The following is a 21,433-nucleotide window of genomic DNA, read 5'->3' as shown; positions in this document are numbered from 1 at the left end:
TTGTTTATTATGTAAACTAACAAAGAAACATATTAAATAATAAATTTTAACAAAATTTATAACAGTTCCTACTACTAAACTGTACTGAGTAATAGATCTAGATCAATTATGGACGATGATTCCTTCGGCACACTACACGCTTCGACTCGTCTCCCTTCTTGAAGGGAACCCAAAAAATACTTTGAAAGTTATATTTAATTATTTATTTTAAATGAACCATCTAGGTTACTTTCCAGTGCCTAATCGGTTTTCCAAAATGTACTAGGAAAATAGTACCTCACAGAAGATGATAGCTATTTTGGATCTTGCCTGAAATAAAACGTAATTATTATTATTACTAGGCCTTATTTAATATTGTCATAAAAATCATCGACAATAAAGTTTCCTTAAACCCAATCCAAATATCTAGTTCATGTTAGGTAGTAATATTACTAATTAATAATAGTTCGTTCAAATACACTTTTAATAATAATAAACAAAAATCTTTAGATGCACATCTTAAGGTGAGATTTATTATGGACATTTAAAGTTCTTTCATCTTGTAAACCTCTATGTTTGCCGTCAAGTTTCACAATTTGTGAGACAAAGAATCTTGTGAATATTTCATGTTTTTGTCTTAAACGCTACTCCTTGAGAGTCAAAGAGTTATTTCCTAAACAGACACGAGTCATAATGTTGAATATTCAACACCGGAGCTCTTAACACTTGAGCAACTGTTAATAGAACTGAAATTAGGTATACTTCATTATCATAAGTGCTTATCTACATAATGAGGATACAAAAAGCAGGCACATATGTACAGATGCATTCGTATAATAGTTGTAACATCTAGGTATTATGATAGGCGTGATTCCAAAACAGTATAAAACTACTGTATTTTACGTTAATTTGTAATTATTTCTAAATTTAAATTTACAATCCTGAATTAAATTTCACTTAAGAGGCTTAATATTAATTCAAACATAAAATATATTTTTATTTTGTCCTGAATAATGTAACGAAATAACCCAAAAAACTTCAACCGCGAAAAGGCAATCTTGAAGCTATGATTTAATAATGACAAAGGCAAATAATGCAGAGTTCCGACTCATAAAAACACCAAAACTTTTCTATCTTGTTACGTAACGGCCAGACTGCATTAAGACTTCTTTTGAAACAAATAAAACGACAATTTAATGGGGTTTGCACGTCATAAAGGCCCACATATGCCGTAAAACTGAATTTAGTCCCTGGAAGTCAATTTTGGTAGAGGCGTAAAACGCAACGACTCTTTTTATAGTCATTTCCTACAGTCCCTTTTATAAAAGCCTAACTCTGTACTAGATAAATCTATCTTAAAATATAAAACTAATACAATACTTTCGAAAGTAGTTAACGTATTTAATAAAATTTTGTAAATTTGTATTATTTGGTCCATATATAAGATAATTTTTATCTCGGAAAGAAAATATCTAACCTGGTTGTTAGTTGTAGGAAGCAAAATATTGATTGCCAAATCAATTTTCTTTTCATTTTTCTTATTTCTTTTGATGATACGTAGAATGGCAAACAAGCTGAGAGCCCATCTGATGGATAATAGTAACTATCGCCTATAGCCAGTACAATGGACGTTACTGAAATACTGTGATGTCCATGATAGAGTATAATGGACATTACAGTATTTGTTATTGATATTTAATTTCATTCATTTGACAGATATGGTTGACTGGGAGAGAATGATTTTAGCATTAAGTCCACCATGTACACATATTTGTACTAATGAATAAATAAATAAAATAAATAAATATTACAGTATTATACGTTACCATTTCTAAGGATGATTTTTTTAAATAAATAACGCCTACGCTAATAGTATACGCTGGTGGGGCACCATTGAGGGATGATAGGTGAGAATGAAAAAGCAGGTCAGTTAGCCCATCATGATGATACATCTGGAATACAGAACGATGTTTTTCAGGAGAAACCACGTGGAGGTCGACAAGACTGGGTACATTACTAGCACTAGGACTAGTAGTCCTCATTACTAACAATACCTTCCCCCCCAGGACGATGATATTATACCTCCATCTTCTATAATTTCACTGCCATATCCCACCCTTCAAACCGAAACACAACCATACAAGCGTAGTTGCTTCATGACAGAAACACGAGTTGGGCAAAGGTATCTAAAATTATATAATAAGAAAATTTTAAACAAATTAACCAACTTATTGATGATAATGACGAAATAATGTTAACTTCCAATTTCCTTATTATCATAAACCAAATGATGAAGTGATGCAATATTATCAGAAATATAATCTTTTGAAATAAATATTAAAATATAAATATATACAACATTATGAAATGTGATTTGATTTTGTATACAATTTATTATTTTATCCACTTCCATATAGAAGAGGTTCTCAATTGATCTATTATATATTTTTATACGTTTCGCAATAATTTATTCGCCAATTCTGAACCGATCTACATATTATAAATATATATAATAATTATTACAACATTATAATTTTTTAATTTATAGGGTTGACTTTTATACTTATTTATTTTTTATTTATTCTTTATTGACCACGTTACAAAAAATTTACTGTATTATTTACATATAAATTCTTGAATTGACCACAATCTTGTTAAATCTTTCAAAATAAATGCTATGAGTTCCTTTAAGTATATTGTTATTATAGGTACTCATAAGCCAGACGCCATTCATTGAGAATAACAATATACGTCCGAATTGTAATGCCCCCGCAAAGAGAGGCAAAAAAAGTCCCGTTCCCGGCATAAAAGCCAAAGCCGGTTCGTCTAAAGCTTTAAAGAGTTCCCACCCGCAAAATAACCCGGCTAGTCGACAAATGCCATTGAAAAATATCTGCTCTTGGCGTATACGCTTGTATCGTAGCTTATGCCTCAATAAAGACGATAAAACGATACCAAGACTTTGTAATATATTTTATATTAGATAATTTGTTCTATCCATTTCTGTTCATATGAATTTATGTGTTTATAAGTAACTCTATTTCGAATACAGATCTTTAATTATACTAAATAATTTAGTTATGTTCCACAAATATAACCAACTTTAAGTGTGACAAAACTACTTATTTTGATTTACAAACTAAACGATTGAGAAGATTTTGATAAAATTCCTGTGAGAACAATCTGTAAGTGTAGTTACAGATTGTTTTAACAATAATTTTAAAGAATTTTAAGGTTGTAACATTTCAAACAAAAATATCCAAATCGATTTATAACTGATGGAGTTAAAAGAATGAGAACCTTCTGTATGAAGTCATAGTAAAAGTAGTCTTTTACATATTATAATTCTTATAATAATAATAATAGATGTAATAAGAGATATCTCGTCAGCTGGTAGAAATCTATGGCGACATATCCTTAGCCATTCAGCGTGGAAATATAGTAAGTCGCCTATGTAAGGTGCCAGTTGGCAGTGAACTCAAAGAATTTTTTTACCTTTTAATGTTTTAAGATCTTTATTTTCATTTCTATATTTTAATTTGAAACTTTTTTTTAATTATCCCAATTATGTATAATTTGTTTGTTACTGAGACTGCAAATATGTAGACGATCTTTTACATTTAGAAATAATTTAATTTCATAGATTAAATCTATAACTATACATACATACGTATTGCAAAAATATATTTTTAATTACGGAGATTTGTACGCTTCCACTCGAATACCACAAGATGCTAATTTAGAAGTAAAATTGAAACGATGTCGAGTGTTTCGAGGAATGAGTACAGGGTAGTGACCGTACGTAAGCTTAGCCTATAATGCGTCACTGTCGCGTCACATCTAATCTTAGCTCTAAGACAACAGTTTGACCTCTACCTGACTCATGCTTCTAATCAGAGTCATCATCGTTAATTAATTATTAGAAATATAGTATAATTATATATATAAAAATAATCTTACGAATTATATCCGTAAGATTGATTTTACATATTAATATAATTATTATGCCTATAGTGTGTATGGCGTAATTTGTTTTCTGTGCGGTTTTTCCCCGCATATATTAAGCTCATGATATATTTATTTGGTGTAATAATCTAAATTTTTCTTAAAATTATTTGACTACATAATCGAGATTGAATATAGAAAATCCAAATATTTTATAAATTTTTAAATTTTTTCATTTTCTTCACCAACTTCATTCTCGCAACTGAGATATATATACACTTATTAATTGACCGCATACGTAGTATGCAGTAAAATCCCTTTCTATAACTATTTATGAATACTAATTATATAGAATTCCACATATTTAATTGTATGCCAATTTTTTTTTAAATAATATAATTCCTTTATATGTAGCTTATATTATTTTACAAAATCTTTAACGTTAGTCCTCTCATATTTATACGCAACATTATTACTAAATTATTTTAGAATAATAATATATAATTAAGTATTTAAAGTACATGTAAATCTAAACTCATGTTAAATGAATAATGTCTAAAATAAATTAATGAAATTAAAATAAATGATATTATTATTAATATAATCTAATTATCTATCTATTACGTGTAACTGGAAATTTAACAGTATTTTACATATTGTTGCAGATTGAACGAATATACTGTCGGCTGTACAAATAAAAGAACCGTACATTGACATAAAGGTTAGTGGAATCCTTATTGTTTACAAATGTATGAAAAGTATTATCCCAGATGTGAAGAAGGTTACATGATAATAATAATCGAATTATGTTCTTGGGTCTATTGGCAATGTACACAAAAGTAAAATGAAACTGATAATTTGAAGAATTCTATGTAAGATGAGAATTGTCTTAATTATTTTTATTTTTTCTTAGATCTTTATGAATTATATAAAATTACTTAAACGCTCTGTTACTTCATCAATCTTTTAGCAATAAACAAATATTTTTATGCAGCTTAGAATAGCAAACATGCTGACGGCCTACCTGATGGAAAAGTCATCTTCGCCTATAGACATGAGCAGTACTATAAACATAACAGGACATAACATTTACAAGCTGTTATCCGCAGCTTTGCACGCGTGGTGTCGTGTTTCCTCTTTAAGTTAAAATTTTCTAAACTGTCTTAGTTGAATAAGAACAAAAGATTTTATAAGTATAGATGTGTTACTGTTACCTATATCAGATATTTAGTCAACCTTATTTACATAATCAAATTAATGCCATAAAATCTACAAATTCTTGCGTAATATGGCAACTAGCGAACAATTGAAATTGTCAATTTATTTATTTATATTATTTTACTTGTAAATTTAAAGTAAATAGACAACAATTAGACCAATTTCTCATCATATTAACGTAGCCTTGCTACAGTTACATTATAATTATTTAATAGGTTTACACTTATGAAAAAAATGTGTCATATAATATAAAAAAAAATATTGTAATCACATATTCTTTAATACTAAATATTAGTAACATTTCCACTCATTTTTATAGAAGCTCGATAATGTTTATCATAATCAAAAATAACCAATCAATCCATTATTAGGCAGATTAGAAACTAAAAGTAGCTTTACTGGATTATTTACATCTGTGATTTAACATATTAGGATTGTCTAAAATGCATCAACAGCTTCTTAAATTGTAAGATTGATCTAAATAAATATATTAAAAAATGCAATAAATTATCTATTTCATACGTATTCGAACGAATAAGTACATACAAACCTATAAAGTGTACTTATGTATACACATACATATATATATATATATATATATATATATATATATATATATATATATATATATATATATATATATATGTACATGTACCTATATAAAGATACCATGAAAATGTATTTGTTCAATAATAATAAAACTAACAAAGCTAATATGGATACAGATGTTAGATGTAATGATGAAATACGTATATGTTACGTGTGCAATGAAAATATGTCTAACGGTAGGTTTGCATATATACATATAAAAAACAATTTTTATCAATACACACATGTATTTAATTTATATAAATGGAAAAGGTATTCATACATTTTATTTGAAAAACAAACTGAATCAACAGACGTCGTTCTTTCTAAAAGCTATTGGACAATATTTGATTGAAATGTTTGAATTGGCAGATAGAAACAGTTTGTATGTGTAAAAGAAAAATGGAGGTTTAACCTTCTTCCGGCCAACTTTTTCAATTTTTCTCACATAAGGAGCTTCCTCGTACTTGAAATTTGACACGAATATTTGAAAAAAATATAAGCTGAATTGGCCTTTTGCGCTTAGCAATACATTTACCAATTCGTTTTTATTTATATATATTATAAAATCCTATTTATTCAAGATTGTTATATTTATGTTATAAAAAGTTCTGTTATATTAATATTATTTATAAAACCTCCAATTTAATTATTTAACTTATATAATTTACTATTTTTTCGATTTAAACTTGTTCCAAAACAGGCGTAAAATCTGGTAAATTCCATTCATTCATAATATTCGCTGTAATGTAATATTTACAATAGTTGACTCTAAGCGGAAACTATGACGAACACGGTAGTCCATTTACACTTTGTCGCATCGTCTACGTGCATACATAAAAATGTTACATAAATAATCATTATTTGAAGAGAAAACGTGAACCTAGCCTTTTCACTAACATTGTCGTGTCTACTGCCATATTAGCTTCACCATTAGCATAGCGACACTGAAGTTAAATAATATTCTACCCATTTGCCGACTTCGTGTTTGTTGACACTTCCAAACTTCCTTATAATTCTATTATAGCCTTTTTTTATTATTTTTTTAGCTACTTCCTAAAGGTTTTTTTTTTCGATAATATAATTTTATTAAATGTACTTGTATTTTATTCCGTTGTCTCAATTAAAATTATTTTCATTAAATATACGCCATGTGGTCCCGGTATAGAATAGGACACCCCTTTCTTTCCCATGGATGTCGTAAGAAGCGACTAAAGAAGGGCGAGGGATGGGCAGCAGCGTCCCTCTTAAACATCTCCAAAGAGTAACTCTTGTTGGCAATCCGCCTGCCAAGCGTGGCAACTACTGGCAAAACCCCCTGATATGATGATAATGATGATTATTATTTATATCCGGACCAGTCTTAAAACTTCATTCCTTTATAAAAGAAAATATATTTAAGTGGATTTAATATATACAAAAAATAAAACTACTACAATAAATATAAAATACAGCAACATTTTGTCGAAGCTAGTACAAGCTGAAAAAAAAAATAAAACCTAATATTGATACAACAATGAACTTGTCACTAAAAATAGGTCAAAGAGATATCAGTGGGTTATCATTTTATCTTTCCATAACGTTGAAGATAAACTACGACATAATATAAATACAAACACTTTATCAACTTCAGGAATGTGGTCCTGTTATCCAAGTCCTGGTACTGCCACATTGTACGCAGTTTTTTTTTGAACAAGTATTGGAAACATAAAATGTGATTATTGAACACCATCAACATCAGAACATTATTGTTTCTCATAAAAATAAAAACAAAATAATATAATTTGCATTGGATAAAAACGGCACAATTGTCTTTTTAGTGTATACACGATTGACCCATGCTATTTCAGTCCTTACTAATATTAGAAATGAGAAAAAGAGTTTGTTTATTTGTTACCTCTTGGCACCTTAACAATTGTCATGTAATTTGGTACGCAAATAGAATTTGGGATGGAGAAAAACATTGGCTACTTTTTTTATCCCGGTCGAACGTGTCCCGGTTACGCGGTTGATTTTTCCGGTAAAAACAGAGTAGTATATATATTTCTTTGTTGAATAAAATATAATATATTTAACAATAATAATGAATGATAGATGATTAGACCGATTGCCTTGTCTTCAAGCTAACATAGTCTTGGTTTTGGAAAATTGAACAACAACGTACACACGGTACCAATATCTTAACAAGCATTCGTACACATAGCATTATCTAATCTTTCTTTCTTTTTACAAAAGAACAAAAAGTGTGATGATTTGTAAATTATTTACATATTTCTCTTTTGCATTACCGCTGCCCACTCACTACTTCCTATGTCACTGTGTAAAGTTGATTGGAACAGATCTCTTTTAAAGATAAGTTCACCTTTGCTTACTTTATCACTAATTGTTATTACTACCATATATTTTAGTACAAAAAAAGAATATGATAAAGTTTCTCAGAAATAGTTTACTACTTAATAATTGAAATTTTGACGATATTACTTTGAAGTGAATACCTTTTCCTAGTTAATATTATGTAGTTGAAGACACAGATTCTGGAATCGACTCATAAGTCTTTTGTGAAATGTGATCACTCTTAACACTTTCCAAAGGAAGTGTAGCCTAGTCTTCAAGAAATCCTTACTAAAATTATAAATGTAAAAATTAGTTTGTTTATTACGATTTAGCGCCTTAATGGCTTAACCAATTACTGTGAAACTTGATATACACCTACTATATGAAATGGAAAAAGGCATAAACTACATTTTATAGTAAACTTATCTCTTTCACGCGAACGAATGTACGGATAAAAACTAACAAAACCATTGACTTCAAAACATAAAATATCTATTCTAAGGAAACGATATTTACGACTACAAAACCAAAAGTAAATTGCATGCAATGAGGTTGGAATATCAAAAGTTATCCAACACAATCGTGACATATAATATGTCAGCCGAATCACACATCATTGTGTATCCGTATTTCTGTCGCGTCTGTATACCAATACATCCTCGTAGCGATCGCGCCCTCAATACTGATCAGTTGCACGTGATCTACCTCTCCAAGTATAGTATTTTCACTTCAAATCTCAGATTCTTCAATGCCCTCAAATTCGACTTCCGTCACCAAATAAAATTGCACAGACGAATGCGGTTTGGCTCAAATTGTTATGCAGTATTTGTTGAAATTCGTTAAGCGTACCTATTAGTAGTATTACTGTGAATAAAAAATACTTCCCGTATGTCAATTATGTACTAAATGTGACTTTTTTTTAAATAGACATATAAATAATGATTTTATAAGCAATTTACAAATACTCCAATATCATGTTTTTATAACAGCATTGCATTATTAATATATTATACTTATTAATCCTTACTCTATTATAAATATAAATGTGAGTTTGATTGTTTGTCAACTCTTACCGCCTTAACCAATCCAAAACCAACCAATCAGAATTTTATAGTACGGAGTCCTTCAAAAAGGTTTCTTCAAGGTCGACAAAGCGCACGTGACGCCCCTAGTGTTGCAGACGTCCATAGGCTATAGTAACCGTTTTACCATTAGATGAGCTGTAGGTTTTTTGCCACCTTCGTAGTATAAAAAAATCACTGTGCAATTTGTTATATGTACATTCACAATACGGAGATGGATGGAGAAAGACATAGGTTACTTTTATCCGGATCACTGAACATGTCCCTGTCATGCGAACAAATATAGGTATACATATTTTTACGCATCAAATATATAAAACTAAGTACTCTAGCGTGAAAAGTAATCTATTGTAAAAAGGCTTTGGAGAGCCATTAGCTTGTTTCCAACAGTACCAAAATGGCATTCTCTAGTTCCTTTCAAATCAAATCAACTTTATTTCACATAAAAGTGTAATACAGAAAACTTATTTCTTTGTATTACGTTTACGTCTGCGTAAAACAAAAATATGTAATAAAAAACATAAAAATGTACAATTTATATATAAACGTCGCTTAGATCGATGACCTATCTTTATTGCATCGTGCAGTCTAAATTTTTTTATTAGTTTCGTATAACGGGGAATGGAAAACATGCACATGGGTCGCTTGATGGAAAATGATAACGGTCGATTAAAAAATAACATTTACACCAGTATGGATTCAAAATAAGCTATGATGCTCACTCATGCATTATCATTCCCGTGAACTAAAATGTTAAGCTTTCATACCATGTAATTTAAATAAATGTTTTTACAGCGGTTAAAATGAGCATATTACACTGATGGAAATGAAATTGGAATCAATTTCATATCCATTTTATACCATTTCACAAATCTATGCACTTTTAACTAAAGTAATATTGCAATAAATCAGATTTCTAATCTTATTTACGTCTATTATACAATTTATTCATAAACTAGTTTATAAGTAACAACTTGTGATTTAAAATTTCGAATAATACGTGAAGCTTAAATAAAATGCTAAAGACTGTACAATTTTCAATTCATTTTACCTGGAAGAATATACTTACAGATTAATTCCATAGAAATTTTATTAAAATCAGTTTAGTAGTTTCACTTTTAAATCAAAATAACTAATTCTGCCACAACTGAATTTTTTTTTTAACACAAACATAAATTATATTTGATACAAATACAAATGAGTACATAGACATACAGTTTCGTCTGTTATGAAATCGTACTTTTAAATATTAAAAAAAAATCCCTGTACAGTTCTGCCCTCGATTCCATTTTATTACAGTGATAAATAGACAGCGAATGAGATTTTCCCAAATTTATTCATAACATCTTTGTGTATTTCTTCCATTACACTACAAGCAATAAACAGTCGTATACAAACATAACTGCAAAAGCTCATTTACTGAATTAACCATTTATCTTATACGAAACGAAAGGACGCACTCGTAACAAATTGTTCCTCCTTTTGGTATACAGCCAAATGTAGGACGTGAATCGTAAATAGTTATGGTAAGAATAGATAACACGGATAATATATACAATTTATGAGACAAATTATGCTTTGCCACTTTGTCAGGCTAATATAGTGAGCAGGTTCTGTGTGTAGCAAGTTATTCAATTAGTCTACTTACTAATGCAGAAACAGCATATAAAATGATCAGTTAGTACATGTTAGTAGATTACTAATGTTAGTAATGATTTTATTTAGTCAGATTTTAAATCAATAATTTATATCATTTTAAAAGACCGGTATAGCATTGGTGTCTCCCTTGGTGTAGTTAGTGTCCACAGGCTATGGTAATCACTTACTATCAAGCGAACCGATGCTCCTCTCGTCTTTTCACATAAAAAAAATTGTCATAATGTCAAACGTAATCTTATTATCTACTTTCAACAATGAAATTAATTGTTTCTTATTTAACTTTTTAACTGATTTAAAAAAAGGCGGAGGTTCTCAAATTTTCATCCTCGCACGAGACGATACGCTGTGACACAAAGCGCCAAACGCTTCCTGAAGAAGACTTCCGGATGAAGTCGAAATAATTGTCGGAAACAGGAAAATACAGTGAGATTGTTAATTTCCCGTTATGTATGTGTATTGACATCAAATAAAGTAACAATATTGCCACATATAATCATCGTTATTAATATTTAATATAATAACGATGTATTTATTTATAAGTAGGTAGGGATTAACGGTAATGCGGACTACCAGTCGCATTGCTAGCAATATACCCAGTTAAATCGATCTCTACGTGGTCTCCCTGGAAACCATCGTTCTGAATTCTAGGTGTATTCATCACAATGGGCTGACTTACCTGCCTTTTCATCCTCACTTATCATCCGACACTGGTGCCCCGCCAGCTTATACCGTTAGCACAGGCGGGGCCACCATTCCATTATTATCCATAATTACTCACAATTTTTGATAATAAAATTAATATACAATAAATATTTAGATTGCATACATAACAGAGTAGATATATTGATAAGAATCGGTCCAGTAGTTTTTGAGAATATTGCGCACGTATCTATTCACTTACGCAACAATAGTTTTGCATTTGATCACGCACAAATAGCAATACAGAGAGCAATTACTTCGATCACATTGCTGATTTCTAGGGAAGTAGATTTAGCATAACCTCCGCACAATTTGCATTCACACGCCATCTGATATTATCATCTTGTCGTCACCGAATAAAATTACTTCCTGTGTGATCACTTTTACCTTCTCAAGTATAATAATGAACAACTTAATATTCTGCACATTGTGGTATGTTGCAGTTGACAGTTGATATTTTGGTTGTTTTTACCGCAGAGCAAGTGATTACTACATCACAGTTTTTACCGTAAAGGAACTGCGTTATGTAAGACTTTAGGAGTCGAAATCAAACTAAACAAATGAAATTTCATTTAAGTCTTATTTTTTTACAGTTTCAGAATATTATTATTTATACTGTAATTTTCGTGACCTGTGGCCCTTAGCATACTTACCTAATAGTGCTATTTCATTGTTATATACATAGATACTTCGCGCAGAATATTAGATTTTAATTATAACATAACCTTATAAATATTTTTATTAATAATATTATTTGGCTATTTATCACGAATCGATCTTAAATAATATTGTTCGAATATTTTTAGCAAACATAAGCAAAGTAGTCTTAGAATCTGCAAACAATATACAATGCAGTCAATGTGGGTCAGATCCAAGTACAAATTATAAAAACATAACAAATATTTATACTTTACAAAAATAAAGCGATATAATAAGAAATGATGCGGACAATGCAGTTACCTCATTAAGTTTGTATATTTAACACTCTTGTAATTATTCTACTTATAGAGAAAACCTCAAGAAATTTATTTACTCATCACGTAAAAATACTAGATAAATTCTGTATGACACTCAGTTTATTTATGTAATGTTTTATTCTCACATAAAAAACTTCGCTGGTTAAATGACGTTTCGAACATACATACATACTCATACATGCACAACCTACAGATCAGTCACCTATATGTCTAAACAAACGAGCATAACGGGACTTAATTACCTAGTAATTTTTGTTTACAAATTTTTATTCTAAGAAATCATGCATACGCCTTACAAAGTGCAAATGTTATGACTTATGATCTTACACATATACAAAAGAAATAGTATGGAGTGCATACAAGTTTGATGTCAAGTTTTAACATTTCTTTCCGACAAATTAGTACACACACGAGTATAAGAGTTTACAAATTCGTTCCGTATTCATTCGTGAAATTAAATAATAAATACAAAATTTACATAAACTTGTATTTTTATACTGTTTCAAATGCATTTTTATGTATTTTGGTAAGGATCTTACATTATATAGATAGAGTGTCTCCATACAAATGCCTCGAGAAAAGCAGGTCAACTGTTTTATACAATTTTGCGTAATAAATAGTTATTATAATAAATATAACTTCTATATTTGTCATATAATTTCTACATATTTTTAATGCTTAAAAGCTCGTTTATTTATTAAATAATTAAATATAGATACATACGTCAAGATACTTTGTGTGCGAAAGTATATTATATAAAAAACGATAAACTAATTTGACAAAAATAACTCCTGAAACAGTTTTTTTCATACCTGCCTCGGGAGTTAGGGACTTCAAATTATATTGTAACAAAGAGTGAAATAAAGATTATTTATATAATTAGCTGACAAAAAATTTACCCGTTTTTGAGACTCAATGCGCTATTTATATAATCTAAGGTAAGGATATTTACTATAGTAGCAATTTGTTTAATTCAATTAAATTAAATGATAAATAAATTAAATAATAATTGCATGTAATACCTTATTATTTTTATTCAGAAAATTAAAACCTTATACAATATATTAAAATTTACAAGTAAAAAATATCACGTACACTGAGCAACTACCTTATAAGCGAATCACCAAGTCATCCATTCAGTCCATCTACGAATTACGAATATAGAAATTTGTATTATGATAATTCATAACTACTTAATGCCAATAACTTAACACTAGTCAATAATTAATTATCGATTTGACGTGAGATGTCAAATCAATCAAACTAAAAAATCTTTATTAATTAGCGACTAAATAATTTAGATTATGATCTTACCATAAAAAAATAAAATTGTAATAGACAAGTGTTAAATAGACGTTAAGATGTCTTGCTACAAAAGGGCATCTAACATTTGTTTATGTCAAAACAAAAAAAAAACATAATGATCGATAGATATTCGCATAATTTAATATACAGTATTTTTTAACGTTTATTTGTATAAACAGATTTAAAAAAAATACTGTTTAGATAAATAGTATTTTATATATAAATAGTATTTTGCAGTGTACCGTTAACGTTTAAATTGTTATAAGAGATCTTTGACGAAATTAAAAAACTTTGTTATTCTTAATTTTCTATTCTAAAATCAAAAACAAACTAGTAGATTAAAGTTAGATTTTTGGAAAAAAATGAGACACCATCATCATTACCAGCGTATTTCAATCCACTGCCGGTTATAGGTCTTTCTCGATGCCTACCGATCAATGTGGTTCTCAGATTTTTGCATCCATTTTATTCCCGCTGTATCGTGAAGATCATCGGTTCATCTAGAGAACGTTAGGTCTAAAAAAGTAAATAAAAGACACAAAAAAAGTATGCCAAATTAAGAAGTCCTTTTTAATGTAAATATTGTTATCTTAAATATGTAGAAACCTTGTTTAACTGTTCAACGGCCATGAAATCTTTAATGTAAAATTCAAATTGGATTAGTGACATACAGCGGCGTTGACAAGGTTCGCTGAACGCTCACCGTAATTCAAATAACAGTTGGACAATTAATGAGACGGGCATACGTAGCGATGAAAAGTTGATAGACAACATTCTTATTACGACATACACTCTACCTTATAATGCGAGTTAAACCATGATGTTTGCTTTATATAATAAACAACTCTATAAGCACCGATAGAAGTAGAACAATAAACTTGGTTATGTTGTAAAAATTATATCGAAGTCGTTAGGCGTACGTAGAATCAAGAACATACTCATGCTTATTATACGCGCACGTAACACCCCTAGTGTTGCAGGCATCCATAGGCTACATTGACCGTTTACAATCAGACGGGCTGTATGCTTTTTTGCCACCTTCGTGATATAAAACAAATGCTTGTCAAATATACTTTAGAATAAAAATTTCGTAAAAACATGAAAAATTCAAAAAAGTCAAAAGTTTTGAGTCTCTTATAAATATTAATAGCTTGACGCGCCATTATAACATGGGATGCTCAAAATTTTAACTTATAAGGATTCCCACGACGGATTCGATAATATCTTATATAAACCCTATAAAAATATAAAGTTTTGATTGTTTGAAATAAAAATGAAAAGGTCACTTTATGGCCCTTATATATCGACCGCAAAGGTCGTGAAATCGAATTCGTTACGTTATTTTGAGTATGTCGAGTGTTACGTGTACCACAACGAAAGCCACCGATAAATGTCTCGAATATAGGCGTATATAGAGGACGAGCCATGGTACTGGTACCTATCCAAGAATATAAAGCAGAGCCTTCAGCTATAGGCAAAAACAAGAACATATGTTTGTTTTAAGAAGCCAGGTCCTTCCACTCCTCCCTAAAAATAATAATAAGTACGCTAATAGCCTCGAACTACGCCATTAAGGATTATGGTCTGCATTCCATTGTTCTGTCTGTTCTAGTGACTAGAGTATCTTCTAATAGCTAGATCTCATTATTAGTTACATTACCTATATTTAAGTATTTAAATTTAAAACTAAACAGACTTAATAATATGCAGTACTAGATAAATAATTAAATCAAAAAGTCTATAGCTTTTTCCCGCGACTTCGTCCGTTTGACCGTTACATTTTTATTGACCAGGATAAAAAGCAGCCTTTAATATTCTCCATCCCATACAATATATGTATGTATACTAAATTTAAGACGGATTGTTATATATATATATATATATATATATATATATATATATATATATATATATATATATATATATATATATACTAAATATGCATAGAAAAATTGATTGTTCATTGAAAAACACAATTGCATATTACATTTACATACCCAATTCGGTTTATGACGTTACGTAGTACTCGACCGCCAACATCATCGAACCCACGCACCTCCAACGATGACAGTTAATACTCATAAACTTAAACACTTACAACCATCATAATAAGCGGCCAACCTTAAACAGAAATGCCAGTCAGAGTGTTTTCTTGTACTTCGAATACATACAGAACAATATTGAAAACATTGTTTTCTTAATCGTACCTTACATTACTATCATAGCTTCAGATAGTGGCAGTATATGTTTTTTATTTGTTTCATAGACCACCCTGTCTTTACATCCTTCATTGAGAGAGGCTTTTTTCTAGTAATCATTAATAATAAGATAATGATGAAGTTAAGAATCTTTGAAATATTAATTAGATTTTTAAATTTCCAGAAAAACGTAGCTCAACAGTAGGTATTATAATATTTTCTTTATCAAAAATGCTAAGGGAAAATTTGACGCTTAAAATAAAGAAACTTGGTTGATTTATATTACAATTGGAATGTTGACTTTGCATAAATTCTTTGAAATTTCAAATTATACAATTGTAATGAAAATCCTTTTAGTAATTACTAAGTGAACTTTCCTGTTGACCTTCTGAAATTTAACAATACACTACGCGTGACTTTGTCCACGTGTATTTGTATAAAAGTAAATTATGTGTTCATTCAAAACATATTTCATCCATGCACCTTTCATCCAAATATATTCAATCCTTTAAGCGTATAATTGAGTAAGAATCCTCTTTACAAACTTTCACATGTTAATAGGATTACTGCTGTATGTTAAACTACATTCTGGTAGAAATTAAATCTAGTTTGTTCACATAATTACCTCTTGCTTAATTAATCTCTGAGTCATAGTAAACAAATGTGTAATCTTTACACCCATAAGAACACTTACCAAGTACTACATAAAATCTAAACGTCATGCTGGCGTCATTTTAACATATGAGTCACTCTTCCCTCTAATCTACACTTATTCAATGAAAATGTTGACCACATAATGTTATTTCTTACTATAAGCTTTTAACATTTTAATTTTTAATCCAGATATGGGTGCTTTTTATGAACGTATTCAAAGCATTTTTTAAAAAAGTTGCTATTGCGCAATATTCTTATAAAGAATGATGTGAAAGTTGAAATTGTGTGGTTTCCTACTACAAGTATACCATCAATAAAAATTATGACCGACAGTTGCATCCCATTGTTCTACAAGTATTAGGTTTCAAACGTATTTCCGACGTTTCTGTAGATACATTAGCTATTATTCACAATAAATTAACATTTGCAATGAATCTATTTACAAAATTATAAAGAATTATATCGAACTTTCCATTCTATTAAATTCTTATTATACAATTTTTTTTTATTATGTCAATTTATTTTTATTGCCAAAAAGGTGCCCATTAAAATATTTAAATTCACGCGATACAATATAGTTAATCTGACGAATATTTTGTTATATACATATTTAACAAATTGTAATACAACACTGTTAAATTGTCAAAAAATTGTACATAAGAGACATCCACAAAATAATGTCTGTCAGATCTTAATTACGTACTTATATTTATATAGATCCTGACACTGATAGAGAGATTAAAATATCATAATATCGAGTCAGATAGCGTTAACTTTTTTTTTTTGTTATAGTACTGAGGTGACAAATAAACATACTACTCACCTAATGATAAACAGGTCTCGTAGTCTATGAAAGCTTGCAATACCAGGAGCATTACGCGTGCATTGCCGTTGCTGTCGTGGTGATTTAAATATATCCCGTTATATCTACATAACGTATAAATACGTTATATCGTTATATATACAATTAGCTTAACAACAAATACTGTGTATACCTACTTTGAGTAATTGTACAGAAACTAGCAACAGTCCCAGCTTCACAATTTTTCTTTTTTTTTTTTCTTCACTTCACACTTTCCATCAAACTCTGATAGATTGATGGAAAGATAAATTAGTATTTTATATTGGCTTTAATAGATAAATGTTCTTTATGGCAGTCTATGGGGAAAGCCTATGTCCAGCAGTAGACGGATAATGACTGAAATGGTGATGATGATCCTTGATATTCTTTCATTATTGTAATATTTGTAAGAATATCTATTTTTTTTTTAAGTAATATTACTGTACCTGTATTACTTGCTGATAATTTAGTTTTCTATAAGTGGAACGATTTTTAAAAGTAGGTAGATTTTTTTTTTAATTTATCCATTATAAACAAATATGCTAAAATCAAATCTGTCCTTTTTTATAATATTAGTGTAGATAAATAATAAAAGAGATTTTAATTTTGCAACTTCATAATAATATCTGCTTTGAAAAATAGCAACTCAGAGATGCGCCATTTAATTATGTATTCTGCTTGAAACTTTTGTTACTTCCTATAACTGAAGCAGTAAGGAAGTAAAAGGTAGCCACTGAATGAATAACAGCGTTCCATAAGAAAACTCTTATTAAGGACATCATTAAGCTATTGAATGTTGCAAAGCACGTCCGGGACATGTCTTGCCTTTTTATAGAGTTAGTTACGAGCAAGTTTCAAATACAGACATAGATACAAGTGGAATAAGAGAAAGCTATCGATTACAGAATATATAATTACTACGTTAGTACTTATTCTATAATTATTTTTAAATTCACCTATTGCAATTATTTATTTGCTTTCATTAAAACTAGATTAAATACCAATTTTAATTCTATTGACAATAAATCAAACCGTACAACTAAGTCATTTGAAAAATTCAACTGTTCATATACCTGTATTTAAATAAAGCTAAATCATATAAGTAAAAAATAAATCCTGGATACGAAATTGAATTTGCTTATTTCTTACTTTTTAGCGTCCTAACAACTAGACCAATTACTAAGAAATAGGAATCACGATGTATATGGAATAAAGAAGGGTATAAGCTACTTCTTATGCCAGTCAGTGAACATGTCTCAGTAACACAGACAAAGTTGCGGGTAAAAGTTAATTATAAATAAATTCTGCAAGCCGATATGTAATATTGGTATTTATCCGTTACTTATTTTTAGTATAGTAAATAATTATATTGAAATTATAGAAACGTAAGATGTTGTAAGATGTATCAATTTTCTATAATAATAAGTGCACAACAGTATCAAATTATCACAACACATTATTATAATTGACGTTCGTTATCTTCAAAATGATTAATATATGAACATGTCAAACATTGACACCTCATACTCGATAACCCGAATATCAAGCTCATTATGATAATATATATATATATAAATAATTACACTGCAATTATCAGTTACTATTTTAGATCAAGGAGGTCAGAAGTAATGACAGGTTCTTGATTAATAAAAAATAAAACTTTCGATAATGTTGAAGGCAAAATAAAATTATCAATACTGATTGAAAGCATACGCAGATAACGGAATTGTTATACTTTCTAAGTTCTATGATGGTACAAGTGCTTTAATAAGTAGTGGAAATCATTGTTATTAAACCTGAATATAATATATAAATAATAACATTGTCAAGACTGTATGCAGTAACGAAAAGCAAGACAATTTCTAGATTGAATTAATGATTCTTCGATGATGTTTCCTTTTTACATAATATTGTTAATGTATTTTTTTAATTCGCTAATTAATAGAATATTTTAGATAGAACTTAGAGAATAGTTGATAATGAACTTTTTACGTAATTCCAGTTTATGCGATGTGGTTAACTTAAGCACATTTTAAACTACCGGTTTAACTTACGTTTAATTTGTTCGAGAAGAATCGTCTAGTATCGAGACCATCAAGACTAAGGGTCTCGGACGGTTTAGAAACTAGTTAAGCTTTTTCAACCAAACACATAAATTAAACCGATAGATATTACATTAAAACATAATGTGTACTTACGAGACTTTTAACAATAAAACATAGGTATAGTCTATAAAAATTCATAATCAATTCAGATGACCTCAAATAGAGACCTGATTTTTTGCGATATTGAAAATCACGTTAACATAAACTTGCCTTCAACTGATTCTGATATTAAAAAAACATGAATCTGTTACACAAGAAGTCACCACAGGCAAGGTTAGTCATTGTTAAGTGATTACGATCGTGGTAGGTCTCGACTTAAGTCTTACAATATCGCCGATGTGTATCTTATTAGATTGTTCTACAAAGGAGTAACGTTAGCGTTAGGTATAATTTATCAATAGAAATTAATCTCCTTAAGATACTAATATATTTATAGACACCATTGTTCGTGTGTTGACGGAGTAAAATACAATGTGTCACCGCGCCTTTTCATCCTTAAGATGTCGTAAAAGGCGAGCGAGGTAACAATATACAATACATTATTTCAGTAGAAAGAAAAGTCGATATAATACAAAGTCTGGCCAGTGTGGTAATAGTGGGACTCACCATGTCCAGCGGTGGTATTTTATTGGGTTAGAAAGCTAAGATATGTGTCAGTGATATGTACTTACGTAAGACTAAAAATCTTTCCATGCTACAGAAATGTCATAAATTCAAAACAGGACTATCACATTTTAATGTCTGATATTAACTCAATGACCATAGATTATAGAGACACCTCCCCTTATTCATAAAAACCAAACCAACAAATAAATTATATACAACTATGTCACTTTCTTTCATATTTGGAATTTAGCGCAAAAGAAAAAGACAGTTCAATAGCTGAAATGAGTTCATAAGAAGTTTGATGTTTTTATGAATAAGGGGGTGAGTATGTCTAAAAACATGACATATAGAGAGATTTAATTTTTTTTGTCATGTTTCTTTTACAAAAATGATCAAAATACTTCCTTCTGAGGATGCTAACAATTTTAATTTCAGCCTGTACATCTGAGTGTCATTTCAATGCAAGTTTATATTTATATACACAATACTGTCTGTTACCCAGATAAACAGAGTATTAGCAAATAAAGGCTATTAGTTCATATCAATATTTGACCTAGCTAATAAACAATACAGTAGCCCAATATTTTACATTATGCAACGACTACCTAATACGAGACCACGCCTATTGAATACTTAATGTTAACCCACGATAGAGAATAGCCCGTAGGTAGAAATAAACATTGAACATTCTATCTATAAGGGACACTGTGTTCGTAAAATGTTTTTGCAAATTTCGTAATTGTACATAGAATATTACACTTGAGCAAACCAGATGCTGTGACAGGTTTGATGTAGAAATTATATTTGCAAATAGTACTAATCATAAAAGGAGATGGACAAGTTATGAAACCTGTCAGTACTTAATGACTTTGTGGTGCTCACTCATTTACACATAGTAAGGCCAGATACAATAACAGAAAGATGCAAATGAAATTAGCTCTAATGTAATTAGCATACGGCGGACAATCTTTTGAAGTAACAGTGTGAATTTTATTTTAACTTCTCAGTTATTAAATAATAAAAACATTTTTTCATAAAATGTGTTTTTGTTAGGATAAAAATATTTAGAACAATGCTGGTTAAAAGAATCGAAAACCCCTTTGTGACTGAAAGACAGCATATTTATATATTTTTAAAAGATAAATTCTTATAGACAAGTCGAATGCAATGGGGGGCTATTATAATGGTAACAATTACAAAATGTGTCTGGAAATGGAAAGCGTATTATACTATCAACCGACTT

The 21,433-nt window shown here is 29.5% G+C and overlaps 1 protein-coding gene across 3 annotated transcripts in view; it reads left to right on the top strand.

The window, feature by feature from the left end:
- Nucleotides 1-21,433, top strand: part of LOC113518498 (uncharacterized) — a 66,378-nt gene that overhangs the window by 32,689 nt on the left and 12,256 nt on the right. For all 3 annotated transcript variants that reach the window (XM_026903460.3, XM_026903459.3, XM_026903458.3), the window contains one exon: nucleotides 4,590-4,645. The gene's annotated coding sequence lies outside the window, so the exon portion shown is untranslated. The remainder of the gene's footprint in view (nucleotides 1-4,589; nucleotides 4,646-21,433) is intronic.

Source organism: Galleria mellonella, unplaced genomic scaffold (genome assembly GCF_026898425.1).
Source record: "Galleria mellonella isolate WM207_F2 unplaced genomic scaffold, CSIRO_AGI_GalMel_v1 utg132, whole genome shotgun sequence".
Classification (NCBI taxonomy): Eukaryota; Metazoa; Arthropoda; class Insecta; order Lepidoptera; family Pyralidae; genus Galleria; species Galleria mellonella.
Note: the sequence above shows the minus strand (reverse complement) of the source record. Positions and strands in the feature narration are given on the sequence as shown.